Source organism: Astatotilapia calliptera, chromosome 20 (genome assembly GCF_900246225.1).
Source record: "Astatotilapia calliptera chromosome 20, fAstCal1.2, whole genome shotgun sequence".
Taxonomy (NCBI): domain Eukaryota; kingdom Metazoa; phylum Chordata; class Actinopteri; order Cichliformes; family Cichlidae; genus Astatotilapia; species Astatotilapia calliptera.
In genome coordinates this window covers 11,498,826-11,510,648 of record NC_039321.1, presented here as the reverse complement: position 1 = coordinate 11,510,648, position 11,823 = coordinate 11,498,826, and the positions used below count along the sequence as shown (strand labels likewise).

At 41.1% G+C, this 11,823-nt stretch overlaps 1 long non-coding RNA gene across 1 annotated transcript; it reads left to right on the top strand.

Moving 5' to 3' along the window:
* The first annotated feature begins 335 nt into the window (after window positions 1–335).
* LOC113013206 (uncharacterized) lies at window positions 336–1,198 on the top strand. Its single transcript, XR_003270799.1, has 3 exons — window positions 336–590; window positions 804–1,029; window positions 1,132–1,198. It is a non-coding gene; the product is annotated as an uncharacterized LOC113013206 (long non-coding RNA).
* The last annotated feature ends 10,625 nt before the right edge of the window (window positions 1,199–11,823 follow it).

Below are 11,823 nucleotides of genomic sequence, written 5' to 3'. Positions count from 1 at the left end.
GACCTTACCCTGGTATGCTAGTGAATGAGTCAACAGACAATGGCTAAAGCAAATGGAAAGTGGTCCTTATCATCAGCATCAACTCTCAAAAAGAAACAATTCTCAATTACAAAGAAAACAAATACAAAACAAAAATCATCACTGAAGTAAACAAAACGTCAGCGTTATCAAACTAGCTGTCATGGTCTGTGTGAGTCATGGTAACTTTCCACTGCACCGGCTCTCTTCCTCTGGGTGGAGCCCTCTTTGCTCCTCCCTGGGTTTCCACCTGATGGCAATTACACCGGCAGTATTTATGACCAACGCTCACAACTAGTCTTTGCCAGATTATCTGCTAACCTATGTTAGTTCACGGCCTCACGTTGCGCTTGTTGATCATAATGTATATGCTTAACCTTGTTCTCCTGTCTCGTAGTCAGTACCTGGAACTCACCACTCAAGCTTCGCTGTACTTGCACTTCTGTATTCTTCTTGCTGCGGTTTATGAGCCCCAGCAGATGCCAGTGTTCTGCAGTGTTCCAACCTCTCTGGAACTGCAGTCTTTTTCCGGCGACCCAGGGGGCTGCAGCCACCTGTTCACTCATAAAAAGGTATTTCTGCTGGGAGACCATAGACAAAGATGTCAAAGAGTATGTGGCTGCTTGTCCTGTCTGTGCCCACAATAAGTCAAACACACAACGCCCTGCCGGTGTATTACAGCCTCTCACCATACCCCATTGCCCATCGTCACACATCTCTTTGACTTTTGTCACTGGCTTGCCCGTTCCCTCTGATAAGACCACCATATTCACCGTAATTGATAGGGTTCTCCAAAGCAGCACATTTTATCGCTATGGACAAACACCCCACAGCCACTGAGACAGCCACCTGGATGAACCTGGATGAGACCGTTACCTGCCAGCTTCTTCTGCAGCACTTCCTAACCAAACCATCACTGCCTGCTCAGCCTCTGAGGGCTCCTTGTCTCTTGTGAGCACAGACCAGTGGCAAATATAGCCAGCCTGTGACTGGATAAATCTGGAATGTCAAGTAAGTATCCTGGCTCTGTTCACTCCTCTCACTTATGGAAAGAGTCTTCCAAAAACTTCTGGAAAAATTTCTGCAGACTAACCCTTCTCTCTCGTTCTCCAGAACATGCCTTCCTGTGCTCCCTCATATCCACTTGCTGTCTTACTGACTGTGTAAATAAAGACCAGTTAACATTATTCTACTCTCCCTGCTGTTCTTGTTTTATTCTAGCACTTGAGTCCACTTGCCTCCTGTTTAGCAGGATAAAAATATAAATTTATTATCATCAGGTTGTTCTTCTGTTGATCCAAATCCCTGCAGTGAGTACTAACAGGACTAGAACAAGCACATATATCCTTTCCAACTATTTTCATGTGCTCCCTTTAAATTAAATTATTTTAAAACTAGAATTGAATTGAAAATCCTTTTCTTCACATACAAGGTCATGACCACATCCGTGCATCCATCAATCGAAAGTTTGGTACACAACAGCCAGGAAGATCTCAGTATTCAGACGTCATCATTAATTCGTTATGTATGCCGTTAGAGTGCCTGGGTCGTCGACCCAGTGTTTTGTGTTTTTTGGTTCTTTGATTTTGTTATTTCATTATATTTTAGCTTTGCTTTATGGGTTATAGGATTATTCTTAGTTTAGGTTCTCTGGGTGGGTTTTGTTAGAGTTTTAGTGTTCTGGTTTTCTGTCTGTGATCCATAGTTGCTGTCTCCCCTGTCTGCTGTATCCCCATGTCCAGTCAGTGTCTGTCTGCCCTGGTCCCACGTCTCTGTTCCCTTTGTTGTAGTGCCTGCCTGTGAGTCTGTGTCCGTAAGTTCAGTCTGTGTTATGTTTCCTGTTTTACTTTGAAAGTCCGTGTCTCATGTAAATGCGTCTGGTTTTGTTTCCTTTGTCTCGTTAGGCCTGATTTGCCCCAGCTGTGTTTCCCTCCTGTTGCCCATTCCCTGATTGCTCCCTCTGTGTATTTAAGTCCTGCATTTCCCTGTGTCCGTGTTGCGATCTACCGTCTACTATGCTGTGTGTTCTGCCTGTCAGCCTGTTTAGCTTTGTAGTTTTCAGTTTAGTTTTTGGTTTACAATAAATCTACGTTTGAGTTTACCTTCCATCTCTGTGAGTCTGCACTTTGGGTCCTCCTTATCACCACTCCTGCCTGTACACAGCCCTCACATGACACATGCATATTTCACCGTTTAACAAATGAGTCTATGTAGCTAGCATACACCTTCTATGAGGTGAGCAGGATATATTAAAATAATCCAGCAACTTCTCCCACCCTCTTTGAAGTGATTCACACTAGAAACTGAATACTATTGCTTTATTAGACCCACAAAGGAGGTGGGTGAACTTGAACCTGAACTTGAGACTGCAATTTAAATATTTCTATTTTGGTTACATTTGCTTAGCTAACATACCCATATCCTTTCAAGTTGTATTATTGTAATATGCAGGTAACAATGGCTCTTCACTACTAGCAATTAAATGATTCGACTCAGAGCATGCAGAGACGCAAATATAATGAGGGTCCATACTAGCTGATTATATTTGCACCTAGATCTAAATCTAACACTACTTATGGCTATATGGGTAACAATTAACCAATCCTTCTAACTCATCTCTGTCTGAATTACTGTTTGATGTTGTGTTATGTCTATGGTACTCTTACTAATTATTAAATAATTTAATAGGATGAGTTCTTTCATTTTTATTGAATGAAGGTATCCTCAGTTATGCACATACTGTATATGCAAGACATTAGGATATTTCTGACTTGGCATGATGTGAAACTGTTTGAACAGGGTTTTTAGATGGCAGACCTTAAGAACAACTGTAACAATAACAGAATGGTCATGCCTACATTTTATTATTTAAAAAAAGTTCCCATTTTTTTGTGGTTCCGAATATCCTGCTGTGGTAAAAGCTGGGAAATTGGGTGCCTGCAGGTGTAATTACATGCTCTGGCAAGCAGATACAGGAAATGGGAAATTACCTAGCATTTGCCTCTTTCAGAGAATTTGTCATTTTTCTCAGAACATTCAGCGGGGATCTGAAGTTGGAGTCCACTGGAAAAACTACATTTTAAAAAATGAAAAAAAAGGTGTTCAAGGCTCTATTCATACCAGGTCAAATGTATTTCTGAATAAATCTAAACTCAAGACCTGACCATGGAGCTTTAACAGATTATTCAGCAGCAGAGATTGGCAGCAGCACACACACTTTGATAGGTTCCTCAAACACTTTTCTTTATGCCTCATAAAGAAATAAGAGTAAGAGGAAAAACTTAAGAATATTTATATGGCAAACTTGAGACAATCAAGGAACTACAACTGTGTCACCCAAAAATTATGAGTGGGTGAGTCATGCTTTGTGATCTTTGGCTGTTGTCTTATTTAATAGCAAAATCTGCATCAATAAAGCCAATCAGTTTGTGGCATAATCCTACCTCCTCATAAATTGAAGAATCAATTAAAAACAGCTCATAATCAAAGCTAATATTCTGCAATTTTAACTCAGGATGGGGTGCCTGCTTGTTTACACTCTGGTTTGATTTGAACTCTACTCCATCTTTTCTGTGCCTTGATGCCATTATTGTGTTCCTGTGTTATTCTTTCTATTCCTTTCATTTTCAAAAAAACCCTCCCAAATAACTCTGGTGGGTAACTGGTGTAAGTCCTTTAAGTTCTTTTTTTAAAAAAACTTAGTTGGTTGTGTGTGATTTCCACAAAATTCAGTTTGCACTGTATTGTTTTTTGAGAAAGGTGTGGTTTATTTTTGGGTGGAGCAAAATCTCAGTGTGGAAAAAAAAAAATCCAATCAACTCAAATGAAATGAAATGAAATAATACAGTAACCACCCAAGTATGAGTACAAGTACAATAACCTCAGTTTGATCTGAATTAAGAAGCAGAAAGTTAGCGGCCATTCCTGCAGTTTAACTAATTGGTGTGTGTTATCTGGCTTCATGGACAGATAGAGCTGGGTGTCATCAGCATAGCAGTGAAAATGTATGCTTTGTCTTCTGATAGTACTGCCTAAGGGAAGCATGTATAATGTAAACAGAATTGATCCTAGCACTGAACCCTGTGGAACACCATAATTAACTTCAGCGTGTGAAGAACTCTCCATTTACATGAACAAATTGGAGTCTATTAAATTTGCACTGCAGTGCAGTACCTGTAATACCTACCGCGTGCTCTAATCGCTCTAATAGGATATTATGGTCGACAGTATCGAATGCTGCACTGAGGTCTAGCAGGACAAGCACAGAGATGAGTCCACTGTCAGAGGCCATAAGAAGATCATTTGTAACCTTCACTAAAGCTGTTTCTGTGCTGTGATGAGCTCTGAAACCTGACTGAAACTCTTCAAATAAACCATTCCTCTGCAGATGATCTGTTAGCTGTTTGACAACTACTCTTTCAAGGATGTTTGATATGAAAGGAAGGTGATTAGCCTATAATTAGCTAAGACTGCTGGGTCTAGAAATGCTTTTTAAGTAAAGGTTTAACTACAGCCAGCTTGAAGACCTGTGGTACATAGCTGATTATTAGAGATAGGTTGATCATATTTACGACTGAACCATTAATTAATGGCAGGACTTCTTTGAGCAGTCTTGTAGGAATGGGGTCTAAAAGACACGTTGATGGTTTGGAGGAAGTAATTAAGAGTTATCTGCTTTAGGCTACGTGTTTGAGAAGGGATTCAAGTACTTCCTAATTTGAGGCCTTAATTTTCACAGAAGCTACAGTATCCAGAGTCAAGAGAGTAAAGAGGTAAAATTATTACTGCAACAGGTGTAGGCTGGGAGGACTCCCATGATGCATTGGGTGTTTCTTCTTCACTCACTATGTGTTAACAGACCTCTCTGCACTGAATCATACCTGTTATTAATCTCAGTCTCTCTTCCACAGCATGTCTTTATCCTGTCTTCCTTCTCTCACCCCAACCGGTCGCAGCAGATGGCCACCCCCTCCCTGAGCCTGGTTCTATCGGAGGTTTCTTCCTGTTAAAAGGGAGTTTTTCCTTCCCACTGTCACCAAAGTGCTTGCTCATAGGGGGGTCACATGATTGTTGGGCTTTTCTCTGTATGTATTATTGTAGGGTCTACCTTACAATATAAAGCACCTTGAGGTGACTGTTGTTGTGATTTGGCGCTGTATAACTAAAGTTGAATTGAATTGAATTAAACATCCATTACTAATGCTACCTTTTTGACAGAAGGCCAGCGTTCTCTCGCAAAAGTAAGAAATAACGTACTGCCTTACTAATAATTCGTTTTTGAGTAATGACCCCAAAATTGATCACAGCAGAGGGGAAATACCTCCAACATGCAGAAACATTTGACCACAGCATGTAATTAATTTGCACAAATGTAATGTCTTTGATAGGCTACTTGGTGATAGTGATGGCTTTCGAAGCAGAACCAGTGAGAACCCAATGAGAATCGAGAAGGAATCGAATCAAAAAGTGATATCAATAATGGAATTGGAAATGCTAAATTGTTGCCAGTTCCCATCCCTAGTAATGAAATAATCCGCTTCTGTGGTAGCAGAGTTTAGGTAGCTGCTCTGTACTGTTTTAGCACATGGCAGTGAAGAGAGTGAAAGTAAAGGAATTATATCTTTAAATTTAGTCACAGCATTTTCAGAAAGACATTTACTGTAATGATATTGTATTCCCACTGCTGTGTAATACATGCTCGTGAATTTAAAAATAGGGTTTTCGGGGAGTACTGTTACATGTTCAGTTTCTCTGGATCAGAATAAGATCCTGTGTGATTAAAGTGGTGGGTGGGGTCATTTACAGTTTGAGTAAAGCCCGTTGCATTCACTCTCTAATAATAGAGTGAATGAAATGTTGAGGCTGTCAATTTTAGCATTTTCATTAATGCCAAAATCACTGGCAATAATTACTTTAACTGAACTGATTATGAAAACCGTAAGATATCAGATAGAAAGTCTGAGTAAATCCACACCCCTCCTTGGTCTGTGCTTCGATTGATCAGAGCTATCTCAGACAGTAAACTGGCTGCTTTGAACACAAGTCAGTGTCTTTTGGAGTTTGCTGGTGCATTTTTAAAAAAAAAAAAAGAATATTCTAAGAATGTGTGTGTAAAAGTGTTGTTTTTGCCACTCTGATCTATTTATTTGTCTATATTTATGTACATTTATCTAATAGTTTTTTTTAAGTCTAAACATGTCCTCCATCAATTGCATTCAAACCTCTTGGAGTACATATTGAAAATATTCCTTAATAGACACCAAGTACAAACATACAAACAATATTTGGAATTAGCTCCAGATTATTTTCTGGATACAATAAATGGTAAACAGCCCATAATGCCATGAAACTCTCACCTAAACATTTGAAAATAAAGGCACATATAAAAATCTTTATCTTGCAATGTTTTTTTTGTAAACAGTTGATACAACAACATTAAGACGTACATTAAATGAGCAAAGAAAAAAATGTCACAAACAGAGTCACTCTCTTGACCTAACTGTATTTGTCTGATCAGGAGACAAAGTGAAATAAAAAGCAGCATTTACGTACGTTTGCACCACCACAAACGATCATCTATGATTTTATTTTCCTCATAAAGAGTGCAGGTAGACTGCTGACGTGGCAGCAGGCTTTCAACCATCAAAACTCAAAACACCATTAGGCAGAACAGAGACATGTTTTTGCAACAAAGCTGCTTGATTACGCCTCTTGCACTTTCCATTTCCTGTAATGGAACGAGTACTTTCACCATGCCCTGCTTGTTTATCTGCCCACAAACCCGAAAATAACAATAATGGGAGTAATTGTGCACACTCACCTATTACTGCCTAAAGGCGAACTGATGGAACACACAGCTTCGAGAGAGTCAAAGAGGTATGACTGATGACTGGGTAAATTTTGTTTTTCAATTTTGGAGGGCTAACACTTAAATAATTATTTGTTTGAAGCTGCCGTGTAAGATATCCAAATAAGCCTTACAGATGCGTGGTATATATTATAGTTTTTCCTAAAATGTAAAACAATCCAGCCTTCACAGTCATCTCACAACAGTTGATGTCCACTACAAACTGATGTTTGCTGTAATCTGAGGAGTTCCTGTCATGTTTGTGGGCCAACTGGGGTTTGTTTTCCTTTTACTTTCAACTGTGAAGAGAAGACTTCTCCCCCACCTGGGACAATCTGACCAGCTCTCTCTACTCCTCATCCCTGCAGACACACCCCTCAGGAATCAAACCCCTCCAAGCACCATTAAAACATTCCCAGATGATGCTTTCCCCAGGCTACAGGACTATTTTCATTTTAACTTGATAAATTGAGCAAATATCCATACCGGAGATCTGCATGGACCTTGGAGAAACGGACCTGATTTATTGTGAACATTTCGGATCTTGAAACCATCGCGATCTGCACGGGAGCGGATGAAGTGGACAAGATCCTCTCTGAGAGTTGAACAAGATCCTCTCTGAGAGTTGAACATTAGAAGTGATGATGACAATCTCCTAGCCTTACCCAGATACACCCATACTGATCTTGTCAACCTGCAGAGAAAAGATCCAGCCATTAGTAAAGTCATCAAGCTGCTGGCAGCTGACTCACGTCCACCAGCCAATACTAAGTCTGAGTCTCACGATGTTCTCTTATTTTTAAGGGAATGGAAACGTCTTGACCTCCAAAATGACTTACTGTACCGGAAACGCCAGTTGGGGCCAGAGACCTTGTTGCAGTTAGTCCTTCCTGATTCCTTACGCCCTACAGTTATGCTTAATCTTCATGACAACATGGGGCATTTAGGGGCCGAACGCACACTGGAACTCATTCGGTCACGTTTCTACTGGCCAAAAATGGCAGTTGATGTCGAAAAGAAAGTGAAAGCTTGCGAGAGATGTGTCGGTAGAAAAGCCCTGCCAGACAAGGCTGCTCCTCTGGTAAATATTAAAACTTCCAGGCCCATGGAGCTAGTCTGCATGGACTTCCTCTCAATAGAACCAGACAGTAAAAACACTAAAGATGTCCTAGTGATCACGGATCATTTTACAAAGTATGCTGTGTCCATTCCAACCAAAGACCAGAAAGCCACCACCGTTGCAAAGAACTTATGGGAGAACTTCCTAGTTCATTATGGCTTTCCAGAGCGACTTCATAGCGATCAAGGGAGAGACTTTGAATCGCGTACAATCAAAGAACTGTGCTCTCTGCTCGGTATCCGCAAAGTCCGAACAAGTCCTTATCATCCTCATGGCAACCCTGTTGAGCGATACAATCGCACATTACTCAGTATGTTTGGTACCTTGAAAGACACCGAGAAACATCACTGGCGTGACTTCATAAAACCACTTACTCACGCTTATAACTGTACAAAAAATGATGTGACAGGCTATTCTCCTTATGAGTTAATGTTTGGTAGACAGCCTCGCTTGCCCATTGATATTGCCTTTGGCTTGCCACAGCCAAACAAGCCACAGTTGACTCACTCTCAATACGTCAAGGAGTTGAAAATCTACCTCGAACAGAGCTACGAAATAGCCATCAAAAACTCCCAGAAAGTAGCAGACAAAAACAAGAAACGGTTTGACAAAATCATCCGTGAATCCACACTAGATGTGGGAGACCTAGTCTTGGTTCGAAATCTCCGCCTGAGAGAGAAGCACAAATTAGCGGACAAATGGGAGCAAACAGTGTATATTGTTACCAAACAAATGGAAAACTTACCAGTATATACTGTAAAACCGGAAAACGGAGATGGACCCAACAGAACGCTCCACAGAGATCTGTTACTTCCTTGTGGATTTCTCTCACCAACAGAGCATGAACCCGAGCGAGTCACAAAAACTAACAGACCACGCACAAGACAAAGTTCAGCTTTGGAAGTTGACTCTGACCAAACACTTGAGGAAGAGGAAGATGAGTTTTATTACCCTGAACCTCCACAAGTGAACGACAGACATTTTTACCAAGTATGTGCCATACCGCCAACACAAGGATTCAAACAAAACAAAGATCCTGTAAATGATGACGAACAACCTAACACATTACCGGACATGAGAGACTTACCTGAAAAGGAAACTGAGAATGAAACTGAAACATACTTACCTGAAGGCGAAATTGGAAGTTCAACTGACACCAACTTACCTCAAATGGACCGTGAAACAGACCTACCTCAGACAGAACGTGAAAGTGAAGCAAACGTATCACCAAGTGAAAGTGACACAAGCCTACAAAACAACACACCAAGTGAGTCTGAAACAGACACTCGAAAATACAAAAATGTTTTGTCGACCAGTTTGTCAGATTCACCGTTGTCAGAGAACTCAACTCATCAACGTTCACCTGAAAGACAAGTTGAAAACGATGATGAACCTGAAACCTTGCAAACAGAAACACAGATCAGAAGATCTGAAAGAATTCGCTAACCATCCCAAAGACTCACTTATCCTCAGCTAGGTAACCCACTAGTAACAGTGGTTAAATCCCTCTTTCAAGGATTGAACAAAGCTTTCATCGACTCCCTTGCTCCTGATGTTACCTATTCCACCAGAGCCATGCACGGGGACGTGCATGAGATTTAAGAGGGGAGGATGTAACCCAGTGAGTTTACACGACTCAGTAATGCACTACAACATGTTATTGTTAATTGGGATTTATCATTACTCTGTTAATCACTGAGTTGGTCAAAAATAAATCAATAATAAAAGATAAATACTATAAATATAAGAATAAAACCCAAAGAGTATATTTAACACCCCTACTGGTTAGGAAGGAACAAGCCCCACCTTCCCCTGCTCTGTACCGTCACGTGCTCAGACACAGAGAGAGACGGAGGTCCACGAGACCATCGCTGATTTTCACCGCCAAGCTTTTCGCTGGAAAATAACTATTAACTTGATAAATTGAGCAAATATCCATACTGGAGATCTGCATGGACCTTGGAGAAACGGACCTGATTTATTGTGAACATTTCGGATCTTGAAACCATCGCGATCTGCACGGGAGCGGATGAAGTGGACAAGATCCTCTCTGAGAGTTGAACAAGATCCTCTCTGAGAGTTGAACATTAGAAGTGTGCTGGCTAGGTTTTTTTATGGGATTGTGAGACCTGGATCTCTTCCTGACGAGGAAGATGGCGAGCCTTTCCCTTTGAACCGAACCACAGCCATTCCGAGTTGGCCCAGAAGGGCAAGTTGCTCTTCTCTCACGAACAATTGCAAGAGTGCGGTAGGACGAAATCGCACCAATCACAAACTTTTGACCTGTTGGATTTGACTTGACTGAACACTGACTATTAAGCTGGCAAGACTGACATATCTGAGCTCAGATAGGATTCTGATTGTTATTATTATTGCTGTCACTGTATTTTATTTTATGTTTTCATTCCTGTTCATGAAATGCTGTTAAATTGTTGCTAAATAGTTTAATACAATTCATAGCAACTTTACCTGTGGCTCCAGTCATTCTTCTCCACGCAACTCACTTTATCCCTCCTACGAATCTAGCTATTGGCCCATTCTCTCCATCTTACTTTAATTTCCCCTACCCTATCCTGTACTTGGCTACATTAAGTTCTGTTAAGATTGCGAATCCGAGAAGGCAGGGCACTTTCCTAACACCGTGTACCAAGCACAAACCTGCACAACAAAAACACATTTGTTCTGTCTCAGGTTTGCTCATGTTGGATGTTCAAGTGACCATATCAAGTGTTCCCAGCGTATTTCATTGTTGTGCCCCAATAAAGGTGCCTCCAACAAACTGTGTGAATGTACATGTTCCCATCTTACAATAAGGATTAAGGAATAATGATATTCTCATATTCTCAAATAATTGAAAATCCTTGGTCTACAGGAAGGGACCTCAAAACTGGATTATAGATGAGAGACAGTTGGTGTAGTATGCCCCGCCCTCTGTTCAAAGTTGGCCGATCACAGTGGACATAGATGCTTCTTTCACTCCTCTTTCAAACCATCTGTCTTCTCTGTCCAAAATGTGTACATTGACATCCTTGAAAGAGTGTCCTTTGTCCTTCAGATGTAAATGGACCGCCGAGTCTTGTCCTATGTTGTGCCATGCGTTTATGAAGTAGTTGTTTAGTCTCTCCAATGTAGAGGTCTGAGCATTCCTCGCTGCACTGTACAGCATATACTACATTGTTAAGTTGGTGTTTAGGACTTTTGTCTTTGGGATGAACCAGTTTTTGTCTGAGTGTGTTGCTGGGTCTGCAGTAAACTGGAATGTCGTGCTTAGAGAAAACTCTCCTGAGTTTTTCCGATACACCGGCTACATAGGGGATGACAATTTTGTTGCGTTTTTCATCCTCCCTAGCTGGTGTCTACGGGTGCAACGATATTCGTATCGACATTGAACCGTTCGATACAGTGCTTTCAGTTAGGTATGCATATGTATCGAAAAATACAAAATTTTTAATTTATTTGATCAACTTTCCTTCTGACGATGTTGTCTGTGTTGAGCGCTCAGTGGATCTGCGCTCGACAGTGCAGCCTAGGCGGAGTAGTCGAACACAGATTCACTGAGCGCAGCGCAAGCTAGCGGGACAGAAGTTAAGCTCTCCTTGCAACATGGCAAACTGAACCTCCCCCACCCTAATTCAGATGTGGCGTTTGGAACTATTTTGGTTTTCATGTGATGTATGACCCTGAAGGTAAGCGCGTCATGGACAAAAGTAAAACAGTATGTTGGATGTGCCATGCAATGCTCAATTACATTGGTGGGAACTAGTGCGTTAGCGCAGTTAGCTCGTTAACGTGTTGGCCGTCCAGCCCCACGCACAGGGCGATCCGCGGTAGCTCGTTA